The sequence below is a fragment of the Schistocerca nitens genome, chromosome 7, assembly GCF_023898315.1.
Source record: "Schistocerca nitens isolate TAMUIC-IGC-003100 chromosome 7, iqSchNite1.1, whole genome shotgun sequence".
Classification (NCBI taxonomy): Eukaryota; Metazoa; Arthropoda; class Insecta; order Orthoptera; family Acrididae; genus Schistocerca; species Schistocerca nitens.
Window position 1 is genome coordinate 307,817,972 of NC_064620.1, and position 5,000 is coordinate 307,822,971.

The 5,000-nt window shown below is 55.5% G+C and overlaps 1 non-coding gene across 1 annotated transcript in view; it reads right to left on the reverse strand.

Moving 5' to 3' along the window:
• LOC126196975 (small subunit ribosomal RNA) overlaps nucleotides 1–808 on the reverse strand; it is a 1,909-nt gene extending 1,101 nt beyond the window's left edge. The window contains exon 1 of the ribosomal RNA XR_007539391.1: nucleotides 1–808. This exon is cut by the window's left edge and continues 1,101 nt beyond it. This is a non-coding gene — a ribosomal RNA (small subunit ribosomal RNA).
• Between the last annotated feature and the right edge of the window lie 4,192 nt (nucleotides 809–5,000).

The following is a 5,000-nucleotide window of genomic DNA, read 5'->3' on the forward strand; positions in this document are numbered from 1 at the left end:
AGCACCCTGGTAGGATTTCAACGGGGTCCGCCTCGGGACGCACGAGCACGCACGAGGCGGTCGCACGCCTTCGGCTCGCCCCACCGGCAGGACGTCCCACGATACATGCCAGTTAAACACCGACGGGCGGTGAACCAACAGCGTGGGACACAAATCCAACTACGAGCTTTTTAACCGCAACAACTTTAATATACGCTATTGGAGCTGGAATTACCGCGGCTGCTGGCACCAGACTTGCCCTCCAATAGATACTCGTTAAAGGATTTAAAGTGTACTCATTCCGATTACGGGGCCTCGGATGAGTCCCGTATCGTTATTTTTCGTCACTACCTCCCCGTGCCGGGAGTGGGTAATTTGCGCGCCTGCTGCCTTCCTTGGATGTGGTAGCCGTTTCTCAGGCTCCCTCTCCGGAATCGAACCCTGATTCCCCGTTACCCGTTACAACCATGGTAGGCGCAGAACCTACCATCGACAGTTGATAAGGCAGACATTTGAAAGATGCGTCGCCGGTACGAAGACCGTGCGATCAGCCCAAAGTTATTCAGAGTCACCAAGGCAAACGGACCGGACGAGCCGACCGATTGGTTTTGATCTAATAAAAGCGTCCCTTCCATCTCTGGTCGGGACTCTGTTTGCATGTATTAGCTCTAGAATTACCACAGTTATCCAAGTAACGTGGGTACGATCTAAGGAACCATAACTGATTTAATGAGCCATTCGCGGTTTCACCTTAATGCGGCTTGTACTGAGACATGCATGGCTTAATCTTTGAGACAAGCATATGACTACTGGCAGGATCAACCAGGGAGCTGCGTCAACTAGAGCTGAGCAGCCGGCCGCCCGGGAGTGTGTCCCGGGGGCCCGCGCGAACACGCAAGCGTCCGCTCAATTATTCTGCAAACAGGAGGAGGCTGGGCTCCCCTGCACGATACACCTCGAAACCCTCTCAGGTCCCGGCGGCGCGCAGCGCCGTCCTAAGTACTTGGTCGGGTTCGAGAGAGGCGCAATCGCCCGGAGATAGGCGAGTAGACGCTTTCAGTGCGACCACCCGTGCTCCCAACTGAGCTTGCCGCTGCCGACAGAGGCCCGGGAGCGTGCTGTCGTGGTGTTGCCGGCGGGAGACAACACGCGGCCACAAACAGTGACCGGGCAGCTCCAACGCCAGCGCCACAGAGGGGCAGAGCCCCACTTGGGTGCCAAAGCGAACTCTCCCAGCACAGCGCACGCGCCAACACATCCGCACAGCTGCGATACAAACCACCTGCGAGAACCGCGGGGGCGACCGAGCAGCAGACGGCGTCGCGGCGCCGAGTGCCGGGCGGCGGCGCATCCTCAACGCACACAGTCCTCAATCGGACCAGCACACTGCAGATGTCCACCGCGCTTCGCACCGGGCCCGGGAGGACCCACTTTGGCCGCACGGCGCCGCGCGCTGGGTGCGCCGGCACGCAGATGCGCCGCCTGCCGCGTCCGTCAGCCGGCGCGCCTGCCACTGGGCGCCCCCACCAGCCGGCTGCCGCGCGTGCGCCCACGCAGCGCGCGGCCAGCACGCCGGGCGCCCCCCCCTCACCGGCCGGGGACGGTCCCACCCAGCCACCGCCGCGTATCGCTTCATACCCACATGCCCACTCACGTTCGTGGGTATGACGGGTGTCGCTGAAGCAACCGGTTAATACCTGTACCGATCGTCGATATCAACGATTCACCTCCAGCGCGAACAACCGCGCAACAACGGATTTCCAGTTCATTTGCGTAACTTGGGCAGCAAACGTAGACATCCATCTACATTTGCGACTTCTACGAGTCTTGCATGCCTGGATGTTGTGTGTCACGACGCACTCCATCAGCATACATACACGCTGCGACGTGTGCACGAAAGAACACGTGGAAGGTGGCCAGCGTACGTATGCGAATGCCATTGCACAGCTGCGAAGCGCATTCAACACGCGAACTCCTGACCGACGAGCTAGAGGTGACAGGAGGGGAGGGGGGGGGGGCGGGGGCGATATACGTCCTATTGCAGTACACAATACAGTGGATAGCGGGACCATGTGGAAAGTAAGCAACACTCGCAAGATGTGAGGGTACGCACCGTAAAATGAATCAATACGCAGAACACCACAGTGTGCGCGAAGTGAACTATGTTGAGATGGTTGCAATTAGGCAACGCTACACGAATTCCTAGATTCATATAACTAACAATTACAGGGCAGGTTAAGGCGCAACGTGGGTTAGGTTAGGGCGCAACGTGGGTTAGGTTAAGGCGCAACGTGGGTTAGGTTAAGGCGCAACTTGGGTTAGGTTAAGGCGCAACTTGGGTTAGGTTAAGGCGCAACTTGGGTTAGGTTAAGGCGCAACTTGGGTTAGGTTAAGGCGCAACTTGGGTTAGGTTAAGGCGCAACTTGGGTTAGGTTAAGGCGCAACTTGGGTTAGGTTAAGGCGCAACTTGGGTTAGGTTAAGGCGCAACTTGGGTTAGGTTAAGGCGCAACTTGGGTTAGGTTAAGGCGCAACGTGGGTTAGGTTAAGGCGCAACGTGGGTTAGGTTAAGGCGCAACGTGGGTTAGGTTAAGGCGCAACGTGGGTTAGGTTAAGGCGCAACGTGGGTTAGGTTAAGGCGCAACGTGGGTTAGGTTAAGGCGCAACGTGGGTTAGGTTAAGGCGCAACGTGGGTTAGGTTAAGGCGCAACGTGGGTTAGGTTAAGGCGCAACGTGGGTTAGGTTAAGGCGCAACGTGGGTTAGGTTAAGGCGCAACGTGGGTTAGGTTAAGGCGCAACGTGGGTTAGGTTAAGGCGCAACGTGGGTTAGGTTAAGGCGCAACGTGGGTTAGGTTAAGGCGCAACGTGGGTTAGGTTAAGGCGCAACGTGGGTTAGGTTAAGGCGCAACGTGGGTTAGGTTAAGGCGCAACGTGGGTTAGGTTAGGGCGCAACGTGGGTTAGGTTAGGGCGCAACGTGGGTTAGGTTAGGGCGCAACGTGGGTTAGGTTAGGGCGCAACGTGGGTTAGGTTAGGGCGCAACGTGGGTTAGGTTAGGGCGCAACGTGGGTTAGGTTAGGGCGCAACGTGGGTTAGGTTAGGGCGCAACGTGGGTTAGGTTAGGGCGCAACGTGGGTTAGGTTAGGGCGCAACGTGGGTTAGGTTCGGGCGCAACGTGGGTTAGGTTAGGGCGCAACTTGGGTTAGGTTAGGGCGCAACTTGGGTTAGGTTAAGGCAGAAGTTGGGTTAGGTTAAGGCAGAAGTTGGGTTAGGTTAAGGCAGAAGTTGGGTTAGGTTAAGGCAGAAGTTGGGTTAGGTTAAGGCAGAAGTTGGGTTAGGTTAAGGCAGAAGTTGGGTTAGGTTAAGGCAGAAGTTGGGTTAGGTTAAGGCAGAAGTTGGGTTAGGTTAAGGCAGAAGTTGGGTTAGGTTAAGGCAGAAGTTGGGTTAGGTTAAGGCAGAAGTTGGGTTAGGTTAAGGCAGAAGTTGGGTTAGGTTAAGGCAGAAGTTGGGTTAGGTTAAGGCAGAAGTTGGGTTAGGTTAAGGCAGAAGTTGGGTTAGGTTAAGGCAGAAGTTGGGTTAGGTTAAGGCAGAAGTTGGGTTAGGTTAAGGCAGAAGTTGGGTTAAGGGATGGTGTGTGTGGGGGGGGGGGGTGGGGTGGCGAGGTTCGTTGATAGTGATGGTAGTAAGTGGACGCCTGAGGCACTATCAGATATGTCACGTCAGTTGCACTTGTGGCTCATGGCAGGTGGCGCGCCCGTTCTGTGTTTGTGGCAAAGGAGTGGCACACCTGTGTCTTTCATTCCTGCCATTGTTTATGTGCTGTGAGATGCGGCAGTGTGGTGCTGTTGGGTGCACCCCTGTGTAGGACATGTGTGGGTGTTGGTGGCGTATCTGAGCAATGGTGGTTGTAGGAAGAGTGGGATATTCAGTTTTCTGGTTCGACGTCCCGGTCTGGTTATCATAGTGTGGATGGTGTACTGTGGCCGAGAGGATGCACTGGATGTTGTTCCATGCTGGTACTTAGATGTTGTGTCTGCGTCTGTTACAGGCATAGACTAGTGGGTGATGGAGTGTGTGGGTGACGTGTGGTTGACATTGTGTGCACAGACGTTCAGCATGTATAGGGACAGTTGTATGTGTTATCTATATTCCGATGACTGCGCGTATTACTAAGCACCGCCGTGTATAAGCTTAATGTATGTATAGTCAATGCCTGTTCTATCTCTGTACAGTAGTAGCGGTGCGACTGCACTAGCTAGCTACACCTCGCGGCATCGTCCCCCGGTGTATGGCATATGATTATAAACATTCTGTCTATTAGTCAAAACCGGTGGTGTGACTACGTCACATGTTTGAGGTGGGGGACGCAACACCGTGCCGGTGGGTCAGGGCTGCGAAACACTTTCCCCACACTGGGGGCTCGGACCCTCATTACTCGTCCCAGTAATATATTGCGGAGCGCACATAGCCATTGCCCAGAGTCTTTGCGACTGCGAGTGCAACGCCCACGGGGACCGACGTGGATGGGGCGGCCCATAGCTGATCGCTCAGCATCGGAATCCGTACAGTGAGCGACGCGGTCGCGCACAGACTTAGAGCACGTTTAGGGACAGCGGGAATGTCGAATATTGGATAAAACTCTTCATGAAACGCAAGATATAGGTGTGGATTGCAACTTACGAGTGCGGGAAACGTCCGCCGTTCATCCGCTGGACTTGCGATTTTGGTGGGTGGGGTGGGGCACGTACGGGTGCGGGTGGCGTGATTGTCGGTCGACGACTTCGTGGTGGACAGAGGATGCCGTCTTTGTGGGTGGCGTCGGACAATGTGTACTGTGCGCCCATCGATGTCGTATTCAGCTTGGCGTCTCATAGATGGCGGTATCGCCGTTGCAGGAGGCCTAGATGGCGTTATTGTTTGTGGTGCGCTCGACATGGTGGATGTAGTGTTGCCAGATTCGCGTAGATGGCTGTATTGCATGTGGTTTCGTCGTATTTTCATAGGTGGCGATGCTGTGTGGTTGGC